The sequence below is a fragment of the Pan paniscus genome, chromosome 6 (assembly GCF_029289425.2).
Source record: "Pan paniscus chromosome 6, NHGRI_mPanPan1-v2.0_pri, whole genome shotgun sequence".
Lineage (NCBI taxonomy): Eukaryota > Metazoa > Chordata > Mammalia > Primates > Hominidae > Pan > Pan paniscus.
The window spans coordinates 22,917,263-22,931,969 of NC_073255.2; the positions used below are offsets into that span (position 1 = coordinate 22,917,263).

The 14,707-nt window shown below is 40.5% G+C and overlaps 1 protein-coding gene across 22 annotated transcripts in view; it reads left to right on the forward strand.

Moving 5' to 3' along the window:
* The first annotated feature begins 1,872 nt into the window (after positions 1 to 1,872).
* HDAC9 (histone deacetylase 9) overlaps positions 1,873 to 14,707 on the forward strand; it is a 911,762-nt gene continuing 898,927 nt past the window's right edge. For 17 of the 22 annotated variants that reach the window (XM_034963753.3, XM_055115739.2, XM_055115734.2 and 14 more), the window contains exon 1: positions 1,949 to 2,256. The gene's annotated coding sequence lies outside the window, so the exon portion shown is untranslated. Of the gene's footprint in view, positions 2,257 to 14,707 lie in introns of all 22 variants that reach the window. The other 5 variants (XM_034963758.4, XM_063606189.1, XM_034963767.3 and 2 more) reach the window with 1 other exon arrangement.

Sequence of the window (14,707 nt, forward strand, 5' to 3'; positions counted from 1 at the left end):
AACCAAACCAAAACAAACAAACAAAAAACCCTCCAAACACTTAAAGGCTGGACACTTGACCATTTCTTAACTCCATTTTGAAAGGTAAAGGGTGAAAGGTCACTAGATAGTTATATCTGGCATATATACAAATCAGAAATATCTCTACTTGAGTCAATATCATCAATTTCATCCATGAAATGAGAACCCATTACTACGATTCGTCATGCTAACGAACAGAATCCTCAGTGTGGACAGAAAGTTAAGCAGAAGCTCTAGCACCAACAGCCTTTGGAGTATGACCTTTATTATTTATTTTTTATTTTTAAATTTTTATTTAAAGCTAGCTGACCACTCCTGCAGCGTGAATTCCTGATTAGAGCAAAGTGAGGGATAAATCTAGCCATCATACACTTTTATCCTGCTAAGAATGCTGAATTATTTTAAAAGTACAGCTACCATACCACTCCTTTTCTCGAGTTATCTTGCTGTTATGAAATTGGTAGTCTGGCTTTATTCCTGAGGTTTTTGTTTGTTTGTTTGAAATGGGGGTTTCACTTTGTTGCCCAGCGTGGTCTCGAATTCCTGGGCTCAAGCAATCCTCCAGCCTCGGCTTCCCACAGTACTGGGGTTATAGGCTTGAGCTACCGGGCCTAGGCCCTAATCCTAAATTTTAATCTTAACTCTGCCACTGTGAGACCTTGGGCAAATCACACTACTCCCATGGATCCCAGTTCTCTCCTCTAAAAATGAGGGTACTGGGTTAGGTCTTTCTTGATCTTTCCATCCATATAATTAATCTATAAGCTTAGCTGTGTTTTAGCTGACGTAGAGGAAAACCATAAATATAAAAGGAGAGACACCAGCTTTAATTCGTTTGACGGTCAAATTACATACACCATAAATATTAGCCTCTTTGAGTGATCAACTGTTAGCTTTAGCCAAGTATATTTAGGATTACACTTAAAAAATATTTTATTGTTGTACACTTCATAAAGGAATCTACAGCTACTAGTGATGCTAGTATAGACTTCATTTATAGCAGAAAAAAAATCCCCAAGGTAAGAATACTAACCACTGAAGGAGATCACCTCGTTAATTCTCGGCCCTTCTAACTCTGCTTGCCTTCTTTCAGGGTTGGTTTCAGAGCGAATGGTCCTCTCTGTTCAGCCTTAAAACGCGGCATACCTAAGTCATGTTTCCAACAGCAGTCACCATATTCCCTCACGTTTCCCATTTGACAAACCCCAAATGTAGCATTTTTTTCTCTTAAAATTCCCTTGAATGATTCTTCAAGCTCCACGCATCTGTGGGGACGTTCCAGGTACCGCCCCACAATGCTACCTCCTCTTAAAAAGAAGTCGTTCAGCTGGGGCGGGCTGGCGCTGCGTGGCGCGCACCTGAGCGGCCGGGGCTCCCCGAGCCACGGGGGGCGCGAGAGGGCGAGGCAGCGGCCTGGCTTCTCCCCAGCACCGTTCTCTATCACGGCCGCCGCCTGACCATCACCCCGCGCCTCGCGTGGGCATGTCTCGCTTCAGAAATCCCAAGTCGTCTTAGGTTCCCTGGTCCTTCCCCTGGGGGGGAAAATAACGCTGGTGCAGCCCAGAGCCCTTTTCCGCTCCACCCCGGGATGTCCTCGCTGCCCTCCCGCCTCCCGCGCGTCCTTCTCAGCGCGTCGGCCGCGCGCCCAGGTGTTCCCGCGTCCGTAATCCCCTCCGGCCCGCGCCTCCCGGCCCGCCCTGCGGGTCTCCAGCGCCTGGGCCCGCGCTCTCGCCGCGGGTCCTTCCTCCTATCCCCACCCAGCCCCGCCCAGCCTCCGCGGCGCTGGGGCTCCCGGCCGAGCCTCTCCTCCCACCTCCGTCCCCTACTTCCCTCCCCAAGAAGTGCTATTTTTAGCAAATCCTCCGCGCGCCGCCACCCGCTCAGCTCGCAGCTCGCAGCCGCCCGCTGCCGCCCTCCCGAGCCCCCCCCGCGCGGCGGCGGCGGCGGCGGCGGCGCGTCCCGCACATCGCGCAGCGCGCACCGAGCCGGCCGCGCCGCGCCCGCCGCTCTCGCCGCTTTCGCCGCGGTCTCCTCCTCTAGCGCCCGCCGCGGCCGGTAAATCTCGGCTGGAGGAGCAGCGGCGGCCCCCGAGTCAACTTTCATTCCCTTTTTGCTTCTGCCTCACCATTCTCTTCTCCTCCTCGAAAGATGGCTGTTTGGAGAAGGGGGAGAAGTTAAGAGGTCGCCGGCGCGGAGCGAAGGAGGGCGCGATAGCCTCAGCAGGAGCGGGCGGAGGTGAGTGGCACCACGGCAGTGTCCCCGGCTGGTGCTTGAGGAAAGCCCTGGGAATTGGGGGCCACCGGTCCTCAGGATGCGCCGCGGTATTCCCTTCTCGGGTTCCGCAGGTTAACAGCATCTCAGTCCGGACTCTGATGCCACTTGCCTTGCATCTCGCAGCCCGGAGACCGGTGGGTTTAAGGGAACCTTTGTCAGAAGTTGGGTGCTAGGTCATCTTTGTGGTGCAGACCCTGACATTTGGCTAGGCAAACTGAGGCGAGCGGTCGGTGGCGTGATTCTCTCCCGCCCCCAAACACACCCAGTTTATGTTGGAGCCGAGCTATGAATGAAAAGTTTGTACTGGCAACGTGTTGCTTGAGGGGAGCAACGCTTATTGGGGGGTACCTTTGATGTTTCGTGGAGGACTTCAGTTTTAAGTCAATACATCAGAATCCTGGGTTTTAAGAAAAGTTCAGGAGGCTGGGGGATGGGATGGGAGATAAAGCAGTTCCTTGACTAGTGGAAGGAGAGTGATGAATCGTAAGCTTATTAAGGTAAACTGGTTAATTAGATGCCATACGAGGGTGTCACAGTGGGGACTAGAGGGAACGGAGGACGGGGGCGTTCCCTGAGCGCCTAGCAGGCTGCGTTTGTTTGGCTTCGAAGCCGTTACCCCCTTGTCCGCAATGAGAGGTGCTGGTGTCAGGCCTGTGTATCTGTGATGTGACAGAGCGGGACTGAGCTCTCTCCAGATCCGAGACGCGGTTGTCAGGAGAGGTGGCCTGCAACGGAGAGCTGAGGATGCAGTTCCTGTGATGTGGACTTGGAGAATTCTCTAGTGAGTCTCCTGTGCTCCAATTTCAGGAAGATCTGTCAATTGTTTTTTCTTCCAGGGAGGTGTGTGTAATCTCCTAAAAGGAACTTTCAGCTTTAAGTAACTGTAGCATTTTGAAATCCTATAAGAAATAAGATATCTACATATATTCATTATTTCATGTATGTGGGGTGTGTATGTGTGTGTGTGTAAAATATGGGAAAGGGGTAAGAAAGGCTTAAAAAGTTTAACTTCTACCAGAAAAGAAAGCGAAGAGTTAATTTTTTTCTCCCCAAATGGTATAACAATGCATATACAACTAAATACTCTTGCTGTGCTGAGATTTCTCATAAGGAGTAAGATTTAGGAATTACAAGTATTCAGAGCACTGTCATGTTTTCAAATCTTGCAGGCACTATCGAAATCTGGAAAAAGGGAGTACGTACATAGAGAACCCATATTAAAGGAAAAAAGCATTGAAAATCTTCCAAAAGAAAACCTTATGACATTTGAAAAGGCCTGGATGTTTTCTGATGCTCCAGAAATCTTTCTAATCCTGTAATTAAAAACAGCACAGAATAAGTTGCATTTAAGAAATCAGAAATCATGTTTAAAGGGTATCTTTTGACCTTCTTTTTCGTACTTTTGATATTTATTATGGAAATTATTGTGACTGAAAATTTGTTGTTTAATATATTTGCCTTTTACCACAGATAATTAGTCCTCCTTATCCTTTTAAACCACTGTTCCAGTTTGGACCAATTTAATTCCCCAAACGTCAAATTACTGATGTTCCTTCTGGAAACCATTTATGTTTAAAATGGCTAATAAGAATATTATATTTTCAAAACAACATAATTTAGTCAGTTGTAAAACTTGCTTGTAATTTATTCTCATCCATTTTGTTTGAATGGGGCACATTTGAAGAAGAGCAGCATTTTCTTAGAATATGCCATTTTCTGTGTGGGAAAAAGCTAGTGTTTTCATATATGTTTTAGCTATTAAACAGATGCATGTAAGGTGGCAATCCTGTCTGACCTTTGATAAACTGCCAGCCAGAGGGAGAGAGATGCTTTCTTAGCTGTGCTCGTGAATTGATAATCTTTACTACAAAATGGACACGGTTAGATGCACATAAGGTTGTGCAGAAGGAAGTTAAGGAGTTTTAAATTAAATACCAGTTTATGGGTAGGAGACAGATTTTTTTTTTTTTTTAACCTTGATCTTCCTGTTTCTTTCTTTCTGCAGTTCAGCCTGTTGGGCTGGCCTTTATTGGAGAGTCAGACCAGCACTCTGACTAAAGAGTGTTTAGCACATTAAACTGCTGTCTTTTGTAGAAATAATGATGGCTCTTTTGCAATTAAAAGGTAATTTTATACATGGTTATAGATTTTTGTGATTGTTTGGTGACCAAATTAACCATAACCATTATTATAGTAGAAAGAGTTGTTTTATGAAGTTATTGCCACTATATATAAATAATTATATATTTAAGATATAGATGAATTCTATTTGAGGTTTAGGAGTTTTGAATCTTAAGGCCAGCTGACCAGATATAAACCTATTTAATTAACTAATTTGAATGACACCAGAATTCAGATTTTTATTAATATCTACATCTAGGTTTATGTAGCTTTCCTTTCTTTTTATTAGAATTACTTCTTTTTTGAATTTGTTTAAATATTACAACATATTACATTATAATTTGTACACACTCAGTGGGGAAGGTGCAGGTTATTCTTAAATAGAGATGTGGAGAAATAGCTAACAAGGAGAGTCATTTGAGAAACATATGGACATCATAAAATCCTTCTGTATGTAGCATCTGTACCTTCTCATTAGTGAAATATTGTAGTTATGGACATTTTTTGTTATTACATCCAAATGTGGCTTTTTATTTTTGCTTCATTGGTTTTTTTTGTTTGTTTTAAAATACAATTTGTATTACTGTTTAAGTTGGTGGGGGCTCTTACTGCTTGAAGCCTTTTGCTTTCAATAGACATCATACTTAATTTTTATTGCATGCATCTGCAGATATATACAATTGTTTCCCACTTTGTTATTATAATTCTTACACTTTTTGGTGATTCCTCAAAACATTTGAGAGATAAGTAGGGTGACATATTGTTCTCATTTTAGGAAGGAGGCGGCAGGTACACTGATATACCCAACGTTACACCATAGTGAATCAGTGTGAAGCTGAGCGTAACATCTATATTTCCTGTATTTTAATTATGAGAGCAAGCTGCTCCTGTGTCTTATGATAACTTCATAAATTTATGTATTTCTAGATTTTTAAAGTGGTCATCTTTATATATGTGCAGATCAGATTTTAAATCAGTCAATATAGTCATAAGGGGATGGATCATACTGTTGGCCTGTTGATGGGAGAGAACCATGACTCTAATAGCTACTGCTGAAATAAACAAAGAAGCACACACACCTCTGCAGAATATTTGTTCTTGCAATCAATCCATAGTCCACATATTTCTCTGCCCTGCTGGCCTCACCCTATCAACTACCTACTGACCTTTTACTGATCAAAGCAGTTCTTAAAGTTTATCAGCACAGTTGTCAAGCTTGAGGATCATCAGCCTCACTGGCAAGAAAAGTCAGAACCTGATTTTTGGGAAGAGAGAGTATTGACGGGGGACAGTAATGGAGTGTTCACTCCAGAGGCAGCCAGTAATGGTCAGAGATCATATTCTGGGGGTCGGGATGTCTATTTCTCTCATCAGCTCTGCTTCTTTGGCCGAACTTACAGGTATCAAAGTGAACAGAAGGTTTATGGAATTATCTAGTCATTTCTTTCCATGTAGATCTCATATCTGAATAAATCAGACTTTTTTTTAAAAAAGAAAAGGACAGAAACTTGTTCTTTTTCTTCATCTCACCAAAGCTCCTCTCCTTCAAATCCCACTAGAATTTTTTTTAGGATAATTGCCCACATGATTTGTAACACTAAAGTGATAGACTTCTGATATTGCATTATTACACTTAACAGTGGAATATATTATCCAGCTTGCAGAAGGAAGCATTGTAATTCTGTAGATAATGGTAATATGTAATCTTATGCAAGTATTTTTGAATAAGCAGACAGTACCAAGAGCTCTCCATTAAGCTAATATGTATATTCTTACTCTTCCATTCCCTAAATTACAAATGGTTTATAGGAGCTCATCCAAATCATTAAGTATCAAGTACTGAAAAAAAGTTCAGATGTGGTTTCCTGTTTACTATGGTGAATTTTGTTTAGAGCTTCAAAGAGAGGAAAACTACTATCTATTGTTTGCTGCACCAGAGAGAGTATAACGTGTTTCTGGTGAGCTTGAGGAGCATTGAGGTTGCTGGAAATGGTACTTTCTTCACATCTCTATAGAAGCTGTGATAAGAAGGAGATGGGTGTGGACTGGTTTAGTTCTAGTACAATAGTGATGACTGGAATTTGAAGTGACCACTGAAAGGGTAAGATTTGGATAGTCTGTGTGTCACTCAAGGTATTCAGTAGCAAGTCATGGAAACTAACTTTAGTTAATATAAGCATCAAATAAATTTATTAGAGGATATTGACTTTGTTTTCTCTTGCTGTGTAACACATTTCCACAAATTTAGCAGCTTAACACAACACCCCTTTATCATATCAGTTTCATTGCTCAGAAGTCCACACATAGCTCAACTAGGTCCTCTGGCCAGAGATCTTCTCCCATGTTGGCTAGGGCTGCAATCCCAACAGAAGATCAGTGGGAAAAGATCCACTTTCAAGCTCTTTTCTATTATTGGCAGAATTTATCTCATAGTGGCTGTAGGACTGAGGCCTTCATTTTCTTGCTGGCTGTCATTCAGAGGCTGCCCTTAACTCTTAGAGGCTGCTGTTATTCTTTGCCATGTGGCACTCTCATAGGTACTGTTACAACATGGCATCTTACTTTTTTAAAGGTAGCAAGGAAGTCTCTCTTGCTCCAGTCTGATAAGAAAGAGTCTTATATACTATAATATAATAGTGAGAGAGTGACATCAGACTATACAAGGGCATGACTCCTTGGAGGTCAGCTTAGGATATGTCCACCACATTGACTAGCTCATAGAATCTCTGGTGTAGGGTGGGCACAGTGGCTTATGCCGGTAATCCCAGCACTTTGGCAGGCCAAGGCAGATGAACTGCTTGAGTCCAGGAGTTCAAGATCAGCCTGGGCAACATGGCATGACCCTGTTGCTACAAAAAAATGCAGAAAAAATTACCTGAACGTGATGGTGTGTGCCTGAAGTCCCAGCTAGTTGGCAGGCTGAGGTGGGAGGATCACCTGAGTCTGGGAATTTGAGGCTACAGTAAGCCATGATCGTGCCACCATGCTCCAGCCTGGGCAACACAGTAAGACCCTATTTTTCTTTCTTTCTTTCTTTCTTTCTTTCTTTTTTTTTTTTTTTAAAAAAAAGAACCTCTGGTAAAGTCAGCAGACCTGACTTTGAAGCCACTCAAGTAGAAACAAGGCTCCAAATCCCTCTGCAGAATTTGTCCTGTGAGGTACTGCTGCTGTCGCTGCTGGCATATAGCTTCTACAGTTGAATGTGGGCTCTATATCATAAAAGAGAGGATTCTCCACATATAATAATGGGGTCCCATTGTCCATTGCCAAAAAGAATGACAGGTGTCCACTGCTGAGGGAAAGAAGAAAAAATGATTGCTTAATGAAATGTTTGAGTTTTTGGCCAGGATAGGCATGATAGCCTTCTAGGGATGGGATTGAATTGGAAAGTGACTGAAGTCATGATGACTCCTTGGAAGAGAAAACTCTTCCAGGATTTAGGAGACTAATGGTAATGAGGGTCCATTTATGAGTGGTAGTGATAAGAAAGGAGTAGAAAACCTTTGAAAGATGAGTCGCTACACATACATTAGTCTGGGTATTGACTTAATTAGTCCCTAAATATATTCCACGCATGAAAGACTTTTAAGGGACTGATTCCACTAATCCTTGCAGGGAACCAGCGCTGTGACTTGGAGGCCTGCAGTGTGGTCTACCCTCATTTTATAGAAAGGAGTAGAGCTAAGGACCACTGTACTGTATTTGTGGCCCAGTGACTATAGGGTGCTATGTAGTGGGTTGGGGACTATTGAACACACCCTGTGCTCTAAGCACTTTGCCAGACACATTTTATCTATTTTGTATCTCAAACTCTGGCAGTTTAGTTTATATTTCCCTAGTTCTGCCTCCCTTCTCCCCTGGCAGGTGTGTGGAGACTTTGAAAGGCTAAATACTTTGCCAAGGGTCGTTCAGCTAGGGGTGGCATTAGGATTTGAATCCAGGTCTGATTCCAGAGCCTGAAGTCTTGTAGTACACATCCCATACTCACAAGCAGTAAGTGAAGTTTCCAGGGGGAAAGCCTGTTACTCACATTGAAGTGGATGTCAGTGCTACAATTGCTGTTGGGTTCCATCATTCAGCTTGAGAGAACTGGATACTGCAAGATGAGGGTTAAAGAGAGGAGTGAGAGAGTGTGCTGTATCATGCCTTCTTTTATTTTCTCAGCAGGAAGTACATATTATAGGTCTCTCTTAGATCTAAAAGTAAGAATGGGGAGTAGAGGCTGTGCATTTTTATTTCTACTTATCATTTTGGTTAAAATCAAAAGCGCTGTGTCTCCTTTCTTTCCTATATGTAGATTTCTACTATTAAATTAAATCAGGTAACATTATGAATTCTCATTGCCTCTTTGGCCATAGGGTTCTTTCTATAGCTTTTTCAGTAGATGCCACTGTTTTGATCTTGAAAAGTCTATTGAGACATTCTTCCTTTGTTCTTCTATTACTCAGTCCCTCTTTCTACTCTGTGGTGCCTCTGAAATCTATTCATAGATATTCTACTTTTTTCTTCTGTTTTATGTACTTAAATATCTTCTTTAAATGGATCTAGTTTCATTGATCAGAATCATTGGCCCAGATCCCCTTGCTGCTCTACTGTACCCAGGAAGTCTTATCTATTTTCTGTTAATTTTACTGAGTTTTACTCTACATCCCAGCACAGTGTGAGGAAGCCTTTAAGATTTCCCTGGGTTTCTGAGCCTAAATGTAAACATTTAAAACTGAATACCTCAAGGAAGAGTATGATTGGATTGTGTTAGATCAGGTGCACACCTATGGACTACTCCACTGTGGCCAGGCAAAGGGAGTTTTATTATTGCTCCATCTGGGTTCAGGTGTCCACCCTTCTAGAATACTACTGTTCTCAAAGAAGGAAATTGTGAGCCAGCCCCAGCTTGACTGGGGTCAACAGTACTAATCTATTCTAGAGCACACTGTAGCTCAGGAAGTCTCTAAATAAACTTAATTTCTTCATATAGGTTTTAGATTTCCTAAACTAGATTAGGCCAGATTTGACTTTAAATTCCCCAAACTTCTTAGCATGACACCAGTTCTTTCACAGCCTGGACCCAGCCTATCTTTATTACCTTTACTTTTTTTTTTTTTTTTTTTTTTTTTTAGGTGCAGGGTCTTGCTCTACTCCCAAGGCTGGTGTGATCACAGCTCAGTATAACCTTGAGCTCCTAGGCTCAAGTGATCCTTCTGTGTCAGCCTCCCAAGTAGCTAGGACTACAGGCTCATGCCAGCATACCTGGCTAATTAAAAAAAATTATTTATTGTTTATTTTTAAACATTTTTTTGTGGAAGGGGTCTTGCTGTATTGCCCAGAGTGGTCTTGTACTCCTGGCCTCAAGCTGTCCTCCTGCTTAGGCCTCCCAAAGCACTAGGATTACAAATGTGAGCCACCGTGCCAGGCCCTTACATTTTTAACTGTTGCAACTCCCTGCCTTTCATCCAGTAAATCATTAAGGATTTCAATCCTAAACTTGGAGCTAGCAAGTGGCTTCGATTTTAGATAAACAGGAATAGCCAGCCTGAGAGAATACATCGACGTGTAAAGAAAAGTCAAGATGAGAGAGAGAGAAATAAGTACATTTCAGTTTTTCACTTCCTGCATCCAGTCATTCTTAAGTCTCGTTCTGTAGCTGATTTTTTCCAGGGATATGTTATGTGAGCAATGAATTATCCATAAATTGAGTTTCTGCCTCTTGCAATGGAAAGAGAACCGTGTAGCATAGGTTTCTATAAGTGATCATCTCGTAGTGAAAATCAGACTTTCATTCTGCTGGGGTTCTGTTGGGGGATTAGGAAGCTGTGCTTCTCTGCCCTACTTTTTCACTGGGCCCAATGTATGTCCCACCTCTTCTGTGATGCTTCCCCTGATTACTACAACACACTGAGATCTCATTCCTCTCTGAATTCCTACTGTAGTTTAGGGTTATGGCTATGTTTTCGCAGGCTTACAAATGGAATTCTAGTGTTAATTGAGAAAATCCATAATAAAAAGGCTACTGTATTAGGAAAGTCTTTAAAAGGAATTTGCATTTTTATTACCCCAAACAGCATCCTTACATTTTTGAAATATAGTAGTATATTTAATATACAGGAGGATTTACATGTGTATTTATGGTCTTCTTGCAATTACCCTGTGGCTTGCTAGAGATTCATAGTCTCCCACCACTTAGATGGAAAAGAGGGCAGAGAAGGTTTGGCTTCCTAATGGGTACCTTCTCCAAATAAAACACCACAGGAAGAATGGGCCGGTTTTGACTAAGACTACAGGTCTGTACAGTATGAGTGTGTTTATTTTTTATTAAACATTCTACTTAGGTATATAGGAACATAAATATGAATGCTTTTGCTTATAGATTTCATAAATTATAAAACCAAACCCAACAAACAAATGTTGAATATAAACAACAGAATTGATGAAATTAAAAGAAACAACATTGAACTCTGTGACAAATGATGCTGTATTGTTGAAATTACATTGCCAGTATCCAGTTTAAAAGTATAAAGATGCAGTCTCAGATTCTGTTTTTCTTTAATCTATTTCTATGTTTTATATCAATATAGATACAAAAATTGTCCGTTTACAACCAAACAAACAATGTTAACTTTGAGGCTTTGTGTATGGCTCAGGATAATCAGACTTTACACATGATCAAAATTCCTCAAATAATCCTCAAATGTCAGGTTTAATGAGATATCACCTGAGATCTCTATAACATCTTTTCGTTCCCTTGAAAATGTGATTAGTATTGTGGAGTCATCGAATTCTAAATCAAATCTGTAAGCTGTATTCCAAGATTTCTGGAATGGAGAACAGATTATGTAGAAGCTACACAGAGATAGGATGCATGCATTATCTTCATACTCATGATGATTATAACCTCTATAGTACAGGTACTTTTGCCTGCCTGTGCTACCCAGTGTTCTGTAATGACTCACTTCATCCTCACCTTTTCTCTAAACAGACTTTATTTGTTTAGCAACCTTTCTATTCTTTGATCTCCACTTAGTATATGCATGATTGAAAACACCAAGTGCAAACAACATGATGAAAATTTGGTGGCAGTATTTAGTTTTTAAACGTTTATTCAGAAACTGATTAGCATACAACATGTATATTTAGATGATCATCCCAATGAAATCCCAAAATGGAAAAAAAAATATTTCACATCAAGCTCATGGACCTCAGTTTGAAATACACAGTTGCAAATGTTAATTGGCCACTTAAAACATTTTACATCTTGCCTTATGTTGTGTGTCATTAATGAAATTGTAAGCTCCTTGAGGTGAGACTATATGCTTACTGTTTTGTTTTCTTCCATAGCACTGTGTGCATTTGTTATAGTTGGTGACCAACAAGTGTTTGCTGATTGACCGATTATTAATATATTGTTATTTCCTATTGCTCTGTGACTCAAAGGCAGGGACTATTTTGTTTTAATCTGTGGTCTCTGAATGCGTAGCACAGCAACTCTCACATGAGAAGTGCCTAATAAATGTTCTGAATGAAAGAATGGATGACTTGTTGGCTTTATGTGTGTGTGTGTGTGTGTGTGTGTGTGTATTCGTACTCTTTTAGATCTAATCTCTTATGTACAGGGCACTTCTAACAGTTGTATAGATTAGTGCTGTCCAGTAAGATTTTCTGTGATGATGGAAATATTCTATGTCTATGCTCTGCAACATTATAGCCACTAGGCACATGTGGTCTTTGAAATTTAGCAAATGTGGCCAATGGCCTGAATTGAGTTTTATTTCGTTTTAATGAGTGCATAGTCACACATGGCTAGTGGGCAGCACAGACCCAAATGATAAAATGTACTTTCTCAAACTTATTTGCTCTCATATCTAACATTATTATATTTTTTGGTTATAATTGGATGTTGTTATTTGATTTTGTTGTATTGGATGGATGAAGTGAGTTTATCACTTTAAAAATAGGGCAATATAGTCCACCAAGTTGACTTCATTCTTTCCTAAATGACCAGCAACATTGGATGTCATCTGTTTACTTGCCCCACCATCTATTTTGGTATTTCATCATTTCCTTATTAGGCTAGAGGCCTGACACCACTTTACCAAATAAGTTTTATGTACACTTTTACCTTTTTTTTTTTTAATGACCCAGGTTATCTTGCGTTTGCTTGTCTTTCTGTTTTAGTCCTTTTTTCCCCTAATAAACCATTTAAACTTGGATTATCTATATCATTATTATCATTTTTAGAGACAAGGTCTTGCTCTGTCACACAGGCTAGAATGCAGCAGTGTGATCATAGCTCACTGCAGCCTTGAACTCCTGGACTCAGCTTATCCTCCTGCCTCAGCTTCCCAAGGAGCTGGGACTACAGGCATATACCACCACACCTGGCTAATTTTTTATTAGATTTTTTCTTTTTTAGAGATGGAATCTTGCTTTGTTGACCAGGCTGGTCTTGAACTTCTGGCCTCTAGTGATCGTCTGGAGTAACTGAGATTATAGGAGTGGACCACTGCACCCAGCCTATATTATCATTGTTAATACCACCATCATCATTTTCATTTCTGGTGTTTATGCTTTGCCAGCCCATATTTGATGTTGTGTACTAACGTCTACTGATAGTCTAAACACATTTCAAATTTATTATAATCTGAAAAATGTCTGAATATTCTTTTTCTCCAATTGTTTTGTTTGCTTATCTTGCCCTTTTACCCTTTCTGGTCCAGAAGAATGAACTAGCATCATATGCATTTAAACATTACAACTCAGTCCTTACATAAGATGTAATCCCATCATGACAAGTTTCACTGCTGTTGCCAAATCCGTGAAATCGATACTACAGGACTGTCATTTAGAAAGACAGGAATTGCTTCCTGCAAATGGCTGAGATCTTTATGCAATTTGTAGTTCTGCTAGAGCAAGACTTCTATTATAAGTTATTGTACATATATTGAACCTCAGTATTGGGTATATTCAATTCTCCTTTAATTCTTATAACAGTATTGAATCTAGTAGTATGTAATGGTTATAGAGGCTATCTATGCAAATAAGTTGAAATCAGCTCTGCTGACTAGCAGAAATACTTTAGAATTTTCCACTCATTTTCTGTTTACTGCTAGAGATTTAATTGTTGTCTTATGTGGCAGAATTTGAATGCACAGACTTCAGCATGGAAGCTTGCCTTTTGTTCATTTTTTTAGTCTAGCTTAGTAGTTCCCAAACTTGAGTGTGCATCAGCATTTCTGTTCAGGGCGATACACACAAAAGATTGTTAACTATACTTTATGGATGAGTTAACCTCTTTTCAAGGCAGTTTTGTCTATACTAGATTTTCATCTTGGAACCTACCTTTCCCTCATTACCCCAAAGATGCATCTCCTCTTTATTCCTTCTGTTTCTACTTTCAGTCCAGCACACAGCTGCTCATTGAGTGGACTTGTAGATGTGCTCTTGAATAGATTTCACACAATGGGAGACAAATTCAGTAGCAATATATAGAATTTTGAACTTGTGAATCCCCAGTTGAGCTTTTATCTTCTTATTGCTTTCATATGCCTCTCTATGGTGAGAAGCTAGTACTGCTTTGTTATCTTCTTTCCCAATTTTTCCCCATAAACATTCTCCTAAAAAGCCCTAATGATGTAAATGATACATTATGTTCATTCTTGACAGGTTGGGGAAATGAGGAAGGGAACTTTCCTTTGTGACTTGTGCTGTAGATATATTTTAAAATCTCCTATTTATCTATTTGACCCAATTTTTAAAAGTTACCTACATTAAAATAAATATTAAATAAATTTAGTATTATAATGAAACAGTAGTTTGCTTTTATTTATAAAGTTCATCTGGGTGTGTTGGCTCACGCCTGTAATCCCAGCACTTTGGGAGGCCGAGGCAGGTGTGTCACCTGAGGTTGAGAGTTCAACACCAACCTGGCCAACATGGTGAAATCCTGTTTCTACTAAAAATACAAAAAAGAAAAAATTAGCTGGGCGCGGTGGTGGGCACCTGTAATCCCAGCTACTTGGGAGGCTGAGGCAGGAGAATCGTTTGGACCCTGGAGGTGGAGGTTGCAGTGAACTGAGATTGCTCACTGCACTCCAGCCTGGGCGACAGAGTGAGACTCTGTCTCAAAAAAATAAAGAAAAAAAAATAAAGTTCATCAAAGGCCTTTGCTTAAACTTATGAGATAACTTGTTTACTAACCAGAACACCCTTTTGGAGTTACTTACTACATTTCTCTGTGAGAACAAACATCATATATTCACCTTAACTTATATTTTCAAAAGTATAATGCTAAGACTAC